Consider the following 13,415-nt stretch of genomic DNA (forward strand, 5'->3'; position numbering starts at 1 on the left):
GGCAGAAAACTAGGTGGGGTGATGAAGTTAGGAAATTTGCAGGCGCAACTTGGTATCAGCTAGCGCTATAGACAGGGGTATCTGGATATCCGAGGCCTTCGTCCTGCCGTGGACATTTAATAGAGGCTGACGCTGATGAAGGTGATAATACAGCATACATAACAGCATTCGTTTCCATAAAGAACAAGCTCAAGACAAGCATCCGAACCACATAACCGATAAAAAAGGCGCTCGATCGTGATGGCAATGCAAGCACGTAGCGCCCCCTGTATACGTTTCCCGGTAAAGATTACTATTGCGCAAGCTGGTGCGGCCACGCCAGCTTTCGACGTGGGGTGTGACGTCCCTAGCCTTTCGTATATAAAATAACCAGCCTATCGCAGAAGTTCAATGTTGGTGCAGCACCGCTGTGGGCGGCGGCCGGCTGTCAAAATTGCCATTACTCCCATTCCTACCATTACTCTATAATAACACTACTACCATTACTCTAAAGCCACAAAGCATTGCATAGCCCCCTCAGCAGTTGTACTGGTGGTTTTCAACAGCTTCGCTGGACATCCGCGGGGCCGGGATGGAGAGTTTTTTTCCTCCACTTTAATTTCAACTTCTTTCTCGTTTCTTGAATTCACTTGAGAACTACCAATAATTTTCTCTATGCCGTCCTTGGTAGCATTGTTTGTTGGCTTCTTATGATTTAGCTATACACATGTATGCTGAATGTTTTCGACTGCCCGTATAATTCGTTTCAAACCGCTTGCGGCTTATAGTGGGCGCTCAGAAAGCTGGGATGCATTCTTTTTTTATTGCGATAGCAATTACATGGACACTCAAAAGCAGATTTCTGCCGTCGGCGTCGCCGTCGCCGTCGCCGTCGCCGTCGCCGTGAGGTTCCGTATGACGTCATTTGGAGATGAAATCGTCGCCGCGCGCCGAACGCTGTATGTGCGAGTGAAAGGGCGCGAGGGGCGCGTCTTTCACGGGGAGTGAACGCACGGCGGAGAACAAACGCGCGTTCTGCGCCGTGCTCCCTTAAGGGCTGCAGAAGTAGGCGTCTCTTTCCTCCTTTACAATCACCATATATGTAGAGCAAACGCGCCTTCTTCCGATGCGCGAGAGGCCATGGGGCAGGGGGGGGGAGGGGGAGGGAAGGGAGGCGACGTTTAGCTGCGGCACCAAGTGCCTATTTATATCAGAGGCTCCGGCAACAGTCACCAACGCCGCACGCATTTTGAGCTAACGCGGGCAAAACGCCGATGGCGTCGACAACAGTTCTGCGTGTTGTTGCTACCAAAGCCGCTCACCTTACTTCGTATGACATTGCTGTGTTGCTATCGCATTCATTGCTTCGCCCTTAGGGCGAAACTGTGACATTTTTTTTAACTTATGAGGTTTTACGTGCAGAAACCACGATTTGATTATGACGCACGCAGTAGTGGGGAAGAGAGAAAGGAAGCGCAGTCGGAGACGGCAGAAAACTAGGTGGGCTGATGAAGTTAGGAAATTTGCAGGCGAAAGTTGGAATGAGCTAGCGCAAGACAGGGGTAATTGGAGATCGCAGGACGAGGCCTTCGTCCTGCAGTGGACATAAATACAGGCTGCTGCTGATGATGTTATACTGCTGAAACAATATTGCCAAATTTGGCTGCAGGGCTGGCAACTGTCTTTAAATAGCAGCCTTTAAATAGCATCTAAGCGGATGACACGCGTGTACCATGTGGTTAGCGGATGAAACGCATTCCTGGCGCGTTGCCTCGATCACTGCCTGTATACTCGCTGCCACCGTTGTGTTGGAGAGCTGGTTGTTTTGTGGGCACAAGTTCGGGCCCAATAAAGAGTTAGTTTTCGTGACTCGCAGCTGTGCCACGGTCTTATTCTTCACCTTCAGTACAAGGTGACAACATCCTAAGTTTGTCCCTTTACAGATGATTTTAAACGAATGCAGTTTACAGAACACAGATATGTGTTTTTGGTGCAGTTGCAAATTTGTAGACTTCGTGCATCTATTTTTTTTTTTTGCAAGCTTGCCAGTTTTCGAGAATATTAGTAAAGAAATTACTCCCAAAATCTATATTTTGCCCCAGACAGTCACTAGAATTTACCTTCCTTTTTCAAACGTATGAAATTTCACGAAAATTGGTCCAAAGGTTGTCTCACAAAAGCGTTTTCTGCGTTTAACGTGTATTTGGATTGGCGGCATCGGATTTGGGCCCGAGATAAAGCTTCTTAACGTTACGCATTTAATTTCATTGCGATAACGTTTAATTTTATTGCGTTCGCACCGTCGCCGTAGCCCCCCCCCCCTGTGCTCTCCCGGTATGGACGGTGTCAGCGCCGCTAGCTAATGGATGGATTCCAGATAGGCTTACATAATGCTGCTAACATTAGTTAGCAGCATTATGTAAGCTGTCAACATTAACATAACCCCCCCCCCCTCATCCTCAACTCTGGCACTATCCGTGGCACTCGGAATATCGATGACTGGCTAACTATACATAGATCCAACTTATTCGAGAACCATGATTCTACGAACAGCGAAAACGCATTAAGTGCCAGCGTATAGCGAAAGCTCCATAGTTATTTAGCATGTCAATCCTCTCTGCCCTGACGAGCAACGCCCATGTCAAAAATAGTATACGTAAACCGTACGTTTGAACGCAGCTTTCTAAATCTCTTCGCACTGCAAGTTGCGGTTGAGGCTAAGAATAGGCGCGGTAGTAGACATGGCTTATGGGTGCTTCGAATCGGGCTGCAAAACACGTAATGTGCACGTTAATATACAGCACCGCTGAACTATATATAGACGTATGGCTCGTGTCTGTCCGAGCATCATGCACGAGTTTTTTTTTTTTTCGTTTTTTTTTTTTTTTTTTTGTTTTTAATGGTGACTCGGAGTGCGCGCAAGCAATTCATCATCCTAATGTCTGATGAACACGAAGGAGCCATCAACGTTAAAAAAGGCAAGCCACGTGCAGAAAATTTTAGCATAGCATGCATCTTCTGATCACTACGTTCTGTGTTTATGTGTTTTGGCCACGCGATAGAGAAAACCTAAGGGTAAGAGAGGCAAACAGTTCGGCCTGAGGCACATTTTTCTATCCAGTTCCTCTTCGCTGATAAACGGGGAATAAGAAAAGAAAGACGCAGGAGATGGGTGACGGTGACGACAGAGGGAAGATGCAAAATACATAATGACTACGCCTACTCATATACCTTTGAGTCCAGATTGGCACTTTAAAAAATTAAGTAAGGCCACGAATGACGCGGAAACAAGATTTACAGTCGTGCGCCAAGAACTCAATATCGAGTCATCTGGCGACGCTTGGATTCCGAAACAGTATACTAACCGACGTCGATCTGTCGATCTTCCATGTACTCAGGGTAGTCACGTATCACATGCTTTACAGATACGCAGTGTGAAGATTCACTGCGTCGCATGAAGTGCTCGTAACGACGTGTGTGTGCGTATAAGTGTGCCTGTGTGTCCGCGTCCGTGACTGGTGGGGAGAGAGAGAGAGAGAGATGACGTAGTGAGGTTGTCCATGCAGAGTCGTTCTAAACATACTAGGGTTAATTAACGTGAACGTAAACTTTGGTATACAGGAACGTTACATTGAGCCAACCGCTTCAAAAAAACGGCCGTGTGCTTGCGTTGTAGTGCAAGTTAAAGAACCCCAGGTGGTCAAAATTGATCCGGAGCCCTTCACTACGGCGTGCCTCATAATGAGAACTGGTTTTGGCACGTAAAACCCCAGAAAGAAGAAGAAGAAGCCAGGTGCTTCAATATTTATTACTTCAAATACCTAAATAACCTTTATATATCAAAAACGCAGGCCCCATAATTATGAATCATTACGGTCCACGTGACGGCTGATATTGCGATATGTTTCATTTTTAAGTATTCTTGCTCCTTTAGTGTTTTCAATGGTAAGCGCCCTGAGCTTTCATTAGTTGTTGAATACCATCCTACAATTTTTTTTTTCAATATAAGGAATTATCTATTCATGACTAGGGACTTTTCTAGAAGCTTTGGCGTAACAAAGGGTATTCTTCAAGACAAAAATGGCGTTTCCTTGCGTAATCCGTGTGCGGTAAAGCATATTATTTAACGAGAAACAGCTATAAAGACTAAGTGGAGGATGTTGATGCCCGGGGCAGCAGTCACGTGGTCCAACTTGCAAATTAATTAAAAATTAGGGAAAAACCTTTTTTACAGAAGAACGCAATCAGAGCATGTTGATTTATACAAGTGCTGGCGAAAGCGCACCTTTAAACGCGCGCGCACAAAAAAAAAATGAACGCTTTAATGACCTTCGCATTGACGGTGCGCTGTGCCGACGATGAAGCAACAACGCGTATCCTTTCACGATTAACGACACCCACTATCGGCGGTCCCCACAAGAGGTTTACCAAGCACACTCAAAAACTATTGTGAAGAGCTAGATAGATCGACAATGGCGAAAGATAAGCACGCCTTTCTTTGCCCGGGCTCTTTCTTGAAGGGGGTGATTGTGGACGAAGAAGTATGAGCGGAGAAGGTAAAGAATGGTGGGACTTTTCTTTTATCTTCTTCACTTTTCGATCACCCTTTGTTATTTATCTCCCTATCTCTTCTCTCAGATTTCTCACTCCATTCCCCAGTTATCTTTCTCTCTCGTTGTAGAGAGAAGGGATCGCATTAAGCAACTTCGCTATAAGCACACAATCACGCCTCGCCAGCTACGCGCAAACGAAACCACGTACTCTCGCACTTCCTTAACGAGAGGTTTCATAAGAGACGATGTACCGATAGCCTGAGCAAACACACCCGCTTACGACACTTCGCTACGCAAACTATGCTCGACCACTACCTAAGAAACTAGCACAAAACTGAGTACGTGAAACCACGCTGCACCTGCCCTCGTGTAACGGCGCGTACATGAACCCGGCAAAGTCGGGTCGAGTCGGGTCGAGTCTGGTCGAGTCGGCTGGTCGGTGCGTAATCCGGTCATCGGGTTCATACAAGCGCTAGCGGGTCGGAACGAACCATCGAGCTTCGAGGCTAATTCGATCAACCCTCTTTGCAAACAGTATATTTCCTCACTCCAACCCCCTTGGCTATTCATGTAAGCACGGTCGGGTCGGGCTAGGTCAGCTCGACTTAGGCCTCGACCCTCTCGCGTCGACTTCATCTAAACTAAGTATGTACCTCCGCCATCCAAACCAGTTCCAGAGGAACGCCGGTATTGAAAGAGCTTCGCCTCCACAGTGACATCACGTAAATGAGCGAACGTAATTGGCTGGCGCATCTGGACATTCTTTTAAGTTGTGCAACGGTGTATTATGACGTAATAGTTTCAGCGGAAACCCGCTAGGTGGACTCTTTACGTCAAGCACTTGCCTTAATTAGCTTCGAGTTGTTGACAAATTCGACTTCGCCCTACCATCTGCTAGCCGCCTGGTTAACTCAGATGGTAGAGCGGCTGCCCCGGAAAGGCGGTGGTCCCGGGTTCGAGTCCCGGACCAGGACGAATTTTTCTTCAACTGCGAGGCTTTCTTTCGAGGAACCCGTATGGGTTTCCTTTGTAGCAATTGCTACATCTGGGTGGATGGCTCTTTTTCCCTTTAACGGTGTATTATTTGCCACTGCATTTACGAGTTGCCACCGAGTAAACGAGACGTCCCCAGAAAGCCCTATTGACCCGGCGCCATCAAGTTGCCGTTTTTACAATTTCGGTTAATTGTTTACCTGACCTATCAACCGAAAAATTGATTGACTCATTGAATGACACAATAGTTGACTGATTCATTGACTGGTTGTGTGTTTGATTTATTTATTTATTTATTTATTTATTTATTTATTTATTTATTTATTTATTTATTTATTTATTTATTTATTTATTTATTTATTTATTCACTCATTTATTTCAAATGTTGACTACAACATTAGTTTGGTCTAAATACCCCCCGCGGTGCCCTAGTAGTTATGGCATTGCACTTCCAAGCTCAAGGTAGCAGATTCAGTCCCTACCGTGGTGGCTGCATTTCGATAAGGGCGAAAGGCAAGAACGCTCATTAGCACAAATTAACAGCAGGCCATTGAGTGAAAAATTGTTGCTGGGCCCTTGTCCTGATACATTATCAAGGAAGCGAGCCATCAAAACTCTTTTATAATATTAGTTAGCAGAGGTCTAGCACAGGTCTAAATAACAAAGGCCCGTTTAGAAGCAAGATTCCTCAGCAAAAGGTCCACAAGTTTCTCGGGCAGAAAGGAAAAGAGGAAAAGAACGAAAAGAAATATCTAGAACAAGGTATTAACCACTGCATAACACTGTTAACTTTTAAGGATCGATACCCTTTTTTATTATTATTGAGCCTAAATAAAGAACAGTTTACATAACTGCTGGCAAAAATACACCGAACTATTTCTTGTTGCGAACGCAGCTAGTGCAAGCCGTCTTGCTGGCCTCCACAGCGTTACACGCTATGTATAATAAACGGAGTGTAATAAATACCCCACGATGCCATACAAACAAACCCACATTGTAAATCTCGTTGCGCTATACGATAGAAACTCCCAGGCCAGTTAAAATAAAAGTGAATTTCTGGTCAATGGCCATCTTGGAACAGACTCCTGCATGAGGACGCAGTTCGGGCCGGATATTCTATCGGTCGTGCTGGCGTTTGGGGCAACGTTACAATACTAGTCTGTGTCGTATATACTTGTAACGGAATTTACAGCGTAAAAGAAACACAACCACAAGGGCCAGTACGAAGAGCAAGCGCTAACTAATCACTTCATTAGAGTGGTTCATTTGAAAGGGGTCGCTTAAGCGCAGTGCTTTCGAGTGGCAAAAAAAAAGCTAATCTGTAAATGCGAAGTGACACACAAGACCATGAATAAGCTTTACTGGTGAGTAAATGTCGCTCGAATTTGCCGAGATTAGCGCTCTGTAAAGGCGCCGCGGATGTCACAATAACCTTTGTTCTGATATGCACTAGCGTTGATTCAATGTATAAATGTTAGATTGTCCTTTCAGAAACCTCGAGGTATCTTTATGTATGCCATGAAATGACTTACTTGTTTTTTATACATCCATAATTCAAGTCGGTCAGTACGAAGCAGAACCTTTTGCTATAAACTCTGCGTTTAGTAGTCAAAATCGGCTAACAAATTTCATTGCTGTTCTATTTATTATGTTTCTTTTTTTTTTTTGCTCAGTGAGAAACTTATCGTGGAAAACTACTAAATGAGCCATCAATGCATTTACGCCACATTGAAAAAAAATGTATGCTGCCTTTCTTTTAAGAGCGCAGCTCTTCATGGCCCGTTCCTGCGGCGAACGTCGGCGGCGGCGTAACCGAGCGAAATAGCGCAACAGCGAAAGAGGAGCCGCAGACGGCGGAGACCAATTAAAGCGGCCCCTTCAGTGACGTGCACGCGGGAAACCGGTTTCATGTGGACTCTCCCGACCGCTCAATGCGTACTCGTATCTGGTTTCAGCCGGACCGCTAGTTTCCTGCTGTCGTCTGCTCACGTCAGCTTTCTCTCGCGCGAGCTTGTTTGATTTGCTTGGTTTGGTCTCGTTCGCGCTTATTTAGATTGTCATGGTTTGCGATTGTTTCTGCACAATTATGACACACGATTGTTTTTGCACAAGTACGCGAATTGTGTAGTACTTTCTGGAAGCCAAGCGGCACCAGCGATTACACTGGAACCTTCGACGAGTCATGTATAAAAGCCGATGCGTTTCACCCGCACATCAGATATACGATGATTGTCGACTCGGCTACATGTCTCTCTCAAATTATTTGCCTCAATATATCGCGAAACGAAAAGACGTATAAAGCTGCGCTCAAATTTCGCATTAGCGAGTATCGTATACCGTCGTTCAATTTCTTTTTTCGCTTTCACTTTATGCCGGACACACGGTTTCACGTTTACGTGTTGCAATTTTTTTTATGCCGAAGGGCAAACTAACGTTCCAAAAGGACAGGGTATTTCAAGCCACATCAAGAAAATTTGTCGAGTTTTTTTTTTTCGCTCTTTTTATTTGTTTATGCGGGAGGCGGGGCTTCACAATTACGTCCAGCAATTTCTTTTTTTAATGGAAGAACACACTCACGTTTAAAAAGAAATTGTGGCGTTTAAAGAGATGAAATTAACCGCGATATGATTACGAGGGACGCCTTGTTGGAAGGCTCCGGTTTAATTTCGACCCCCTGCGTTTCTTTAACGTGTATCCATGATAAGGCACACGGCTGTTGTTGCATTTCGCTCCCGATAGAAATTCGGCCGCGGCGAATGAGAGTACAACCCACGAGCCCGTGCCCAGTATAGCGCAACGTCATAGCCCCTGAGCAAGACACATTTCGAGTCCGTATTTCTTGAAACCTGTGCAATACAGTTTCTAGCAAAAGGCCCACTTCAATTGTGCAATGGCAATCTCCAAGATGGAACGTGCTTTATACACACTCTTAAACGTCGTCTATACGTCTCGACGTGGCGTACTTCTCGTGTTGTCTATGGCGTGTATACGGAAAAGACCCTCTACAGACTGCGTACGTTGTGGCACCAAGGAACGATCTGTAGAAGATATCGTCATCGAATTTCCACAATTTAACCAACATCTGGAGACAATTCGCGATCGTCCTGACGTCTTCAGTAAGTGTCCCTTATTTGTAAAAAAAAAAAATATTTCTTAGTCCCTGGTCCTGTTCCCTATAAACAAAAAGGAGCTGTGAAAGTTTTTTTTTTTTGCGATTTCCTTGTGGACACTTACCTCATTAGTTTCCCTGGGAATGGTGTTACTTGAGTAACACAATTTTTGCCTCACGGAAACGTCGTGATGACCTTGTCGTGCCGTCGACGTTTTATGTGGTTTGGTGTGCGGTTCCTTTTTCATCTCAATATTTCCGCCCTTAAATGGGCAATAAATGAAAACACTAAAACAGTTTCGACGGACAAGGTATTCCTTCAAAACTCTACTTCCGTTAATTTCACTGTAACGGACCAATTAGAGGACGAGAAAAATTAAGGTCGAAGTTCAACTTTCTTGAATTTCGCGCTTAAACCACAGCACCGCAGTTTTGCCTTTAGTCAGCGAAGCAATGGTAGCTTCAACTTCCTTGATACGTATGTCTCTATCAACGTCATCGCATTCTTCTTGACTGAACCGTGGCAGCAACGAAACAAAATTTCCCGTTACCGCTTCACTATTAATTACTTTACGACATCGAAGATACGCCACGGCTACTCCATGGTTCTCGTCTGGCTGACTAAAGGTGTGGCCTAGCGCGTGCGTCATTTGGGCACGTGACGGCGCAGCCAGCGGCAAAGAAGTGGCGCCACGTCAAGAGGGTATAAAATGAGCGCGTTCATGACGTTCCGCGGTCTACAAACGGTATAATGCCATCGCATTCCCACACGTTGGCAGTCATAAAGGTCTCTGCCAAAATTCTTGCATGAAGGATCGTTAACCAATTGTCACACCATGTTAGTATGTTGGCGAGGTCTTTCTGCAGCTCTGTTTGATTGGGGGTACTACGTTCAGTGTTAAATAACACAATCATCGGCGAACATTGGGATGTTACAGGACACATGGGAAGGTAAGTCATCAGTAAGTATTAAAAATAATAGAGGACCAAGAACCGATCCTTGAGGGACGCGTGATGTTACTGGCACCGGGTTAGATATATGATTACTTATAATGACAGATTGGGGAACGGTTGCCAAGACATTCTATAATCCAATTCAAAACATCAGGGCGCAAATTAAGTCTTGCAAGTTTCAATATTAGACGATGATGAGGGACTTTATCGGATGCCTTGGATAAATCCAGATAAATGATGTCAGTATGTATGTTAATGTCCACGTTAGCGCGAACATCGTGCACGAAGATGGTCAGCTGTATTCCACGCGATAAAGCTTTGCGGAATCCGTGCTGAGCGGGATGAAAAAGATTATTCGAGTCAAGAAAATTCATGATAACAGAGTACATGGCATGCTCCATGATTTTGCAAAGGACGCTTGCTGGGGAGATGGAGCGGCAATTTAGCGGCGAGTTTCTGTTACCTGATTTGTGGACTGGAACGACACTCCCAATTTTCCAGTCATCTGGAATGGAACCTGAAGAAAGATACTGGCCAAATATGAAAGAAAAATGTGCTCCGGCAATACGCCTTGTGTTCCTCTTTTTTTTAATGTTTGGGTTAATGTCGACGATGCTGCAAAATTATGAACACTTGATTTTTTTTTCGATGGCCGCATAAATCCCATCTACATTTAAAGTAATGGCTGGCAATGAACCGCTGGCGAAACGAAAGGTCCATCAGATTCGCTATGGAACACAGCAGCAAAGGTGGTATTAAACACGTGAGCGCAGTCAGAATCATTATTAATTTCTTTTGATTCGTTATTTATCTTGATAGTTCACGTTTCGCTATTTTCTGATTCTCCGAAATTACCTTCGCTTATAAATTAATAGGTTTGGTAGATCATTGTGATAGAAGGAGCGTTTAAGGTGACGCAATGCGTCAACGCAGCTCTGTTCAGCTTCGTACTATTTATCCCATGCACATGGGCGTCCTCTTAGTTTGGCGGTGCGATAAAGACGCTTTTTTTTTTCATTTGTAGGCATCTTAGCACTTTTATGAACCATGGTTCTTGCTGAGTGGAACTTTATGAATTAAAGTTGTTAGTTTGTTTTTGAAGTGCGTCCAGTTGCTGTTAACAGGCTGGTCTTGAAAATTTGATTCAAATACAGGAGAGAATGTATTCATAGCTTCAGCTATTTCTTCGTAATTTGCGTTGTAGTGCATACATATTGTTTTCTTAAATGTATAACCCGTGCTAAAAAAACTGAACGAAAAAGTGGCATGGATGACTTCATGATCACTAATCTCAGGTAAATAGCGAAGCGATGAAAGGCTGTCAGGGGGGTCGGTTAGTACGAGATCGAGCACGTTTACAGTTTGCTGCGAAACCCGGCTTTGTTCAGTTGCTAGCTGGTAAAGGTTAAAGTTAAGATTATATATTAATTCGTAGGTTTCGAATACTCGCTCACCATGACATTAAATAATTCACCGGCTATTACGATACTCCCTACTGAAGAATCGGAGCGTAGCTCTATACGTTTTTTTTTTATTATTATTTCACGCTATATTGAGGCATCGCACCGATCACCGCACCGAATGGAAGAGCCGCGACGCGCGGCGTTATACGATATATACCGGCCACTTAGACGAGCGCTGGAAGCAACTGCAGTTGCAGTTGCAGCAGTTGCAACGGCAGCTGCAGTTGCTTCCCTGCCACTGCAGCTTATGCAACCGTAATGTTTACCGGGAAACGCTTGCGCCCAACGCCATGCGAGAAGGCGAGCTTTCTGGTTCTTTTTACCGTTTCCCCGCTCGGCCGGCGCAGCCGCTGATGCGTAGACGGTGCACGCCTCTGGCGCCATCTCGTGGCGGTCGTCACCAGCCGTGCGCGGCACTACGCTTTGCCTCTCACGCTGCGCTCCGCGTTGTTAGCTTTCATTTTTCGCTGTGCTCACTCGCTTGGTTACGCCCAGGGACAGTGCTCGCCACAGGAACTGACACGTAAGAGCTGTGCCTCTGAACAAAAAAAAAAGGGGGGGGGGGGGCAACATAAATATGTCCGTACTAATAGGAATATGTCAGTACTCCGTTAACCTTGAAAAGGCGGTTGCGCCAACTCGGATCCACCCGAAACACGACCCCAATTGCTCTTCTACTGCAATAGATATGCTAAATGGAAAACAACTGTTGGTTGTTTCTGGGTAATGCATCCAACGTGGCCGAACTTTAATATCGTGGCGTGGTACTAAATTTTACCACAATTTCGAACGTAGTGTGAAAAAGTTGTGACGCAACGATACACGTCGAGAAAGAGTAACTCAGAGTAAAATTACATGCTGTAATAAACCAGAAAAAAGAAAAAAAAGAAAAGTCGTGTAAACAGTGCGACCGGCTTTACAGACGTGTGCATCATCTTGCGCTGCCTGTTTAAACAACGCTGTGAACGCGACCGCGTTCGCCTACGACATCACATTCTACATCTCCGAGGAAGAAAGTCTGTCCTAGGGAGCCTACATACAAACAACATGCATTTAGGTTGCCGAGTCTGTCCCACGGTCTACGGCTTTTCGTTGATTATGTTACGTGGCATCTCGGGCACATATCAATAACTCAAGATGTCGGTGATGAGCTCGTGTTAAGGATCTTCCCTTCCGCGCTGGGACGCGCAGCTGCGTCTGGCAAATCGTACTGTGTGATCGTTGGCGCTCTACGGCGTTACCCCGCTGGCTCCGAGGCCCAAGCTCCTCTAGCAGAAGGTGAGATTAGCGAAGGCTTGGGGTATACCCAGATAACCATGCGTCTATATATTCCATAGATATACATATAACATGATGTTGTAGACAGTGCACACATCCTATTGATATCTAGATTTGTCCAAACAACATTACAATTATATACCATGGATAATCAATAGTCGTTCAAGAAATTGCTGTTTCCTATCATATTGCTCTTGTTCGGATCACGTTGTTGTAAAGTTGTAAGGATATCGCAGCCGGACGTATGTGACATCTAATAAATGCTCACTTTAGGCATGCAGAGGCTTATAGAGCATGTAGCGGACATTTTTCAGTTCAAGCTAGCGAGCTATTGTTAAACGTACCACAGCCAAATGTACAATCAAGAACAAATTAATTATGATGTTTGCGCAGCAGCCGCCGTGTGGCAGAATGCTCCCACAGGAAGATCAGATACATCACGTGCGCACGTTAGTACACACATAGAGAAAGAAATTCAACGTGAGCGGACGCTCGGCGAAAACTGGCAACAGGAAATACGTCACGCTAGTGTTCATGCCAGCCGTTAGCTGACGCGAGCGTCGAAAAAGAGAGAATGTGAAATGAAGGTAACAGACAACGTTTTACATTTTTATTCTTTCCCGCTCAAACTAAAATCGTTTTGCGTGCATGGTACAATGGTGCATGGTGGGCACTTCACGTGGGTGCTGCCACGTTCCTTAGATGAGCTGTGATCGATTGCAAGTCAATTGCCCTTTTTAACAGCGAAGCTATTTAAGCCAGCCGTAGTTTGTGGTTAATATCAAGAAACTATCATCAGCAGCAAAGAAAGAAATGAAAGAAAATGAACTTTCTTGTCGAAGCGGGATTTGAAGAAGTCAAGCCCAATGAGAGCGTCTTAACCACTAGGTTATATATAAACAAAAAGCTATACAGCCACGCTTGCCGAACGTGCGTTTATGCGAACCATATTATTGCATTTGAGCGTCATCGTCTTCGTCCACACTTGCGCGTTCGCACGCGCTCGTGCCAGTGCTCTGCGAGGTGAAGAAGAGGTTTTCCGCGGTGCGCTCGGGAAAGAGAGAAAGAAAATCAGAGCGAGAGAGA

Source organism: Dermacentor silvarum, chromosome 5 (genome assembly GCF_013339745.2).
Source record: "Dermacentor silvarum isolate Dsil-2018 chromosome 5, BIME_Dsil_1.4, whole genome shotgun sequence".
In the NCBI taxonomy this organism is placed as follows: domain Eukaryota; kingdom Metazoa; phylum Arthropoda; class Arachnida; order Ixodida; family Ixodidae; genus Dermacentor; species Dermacentor silvarum.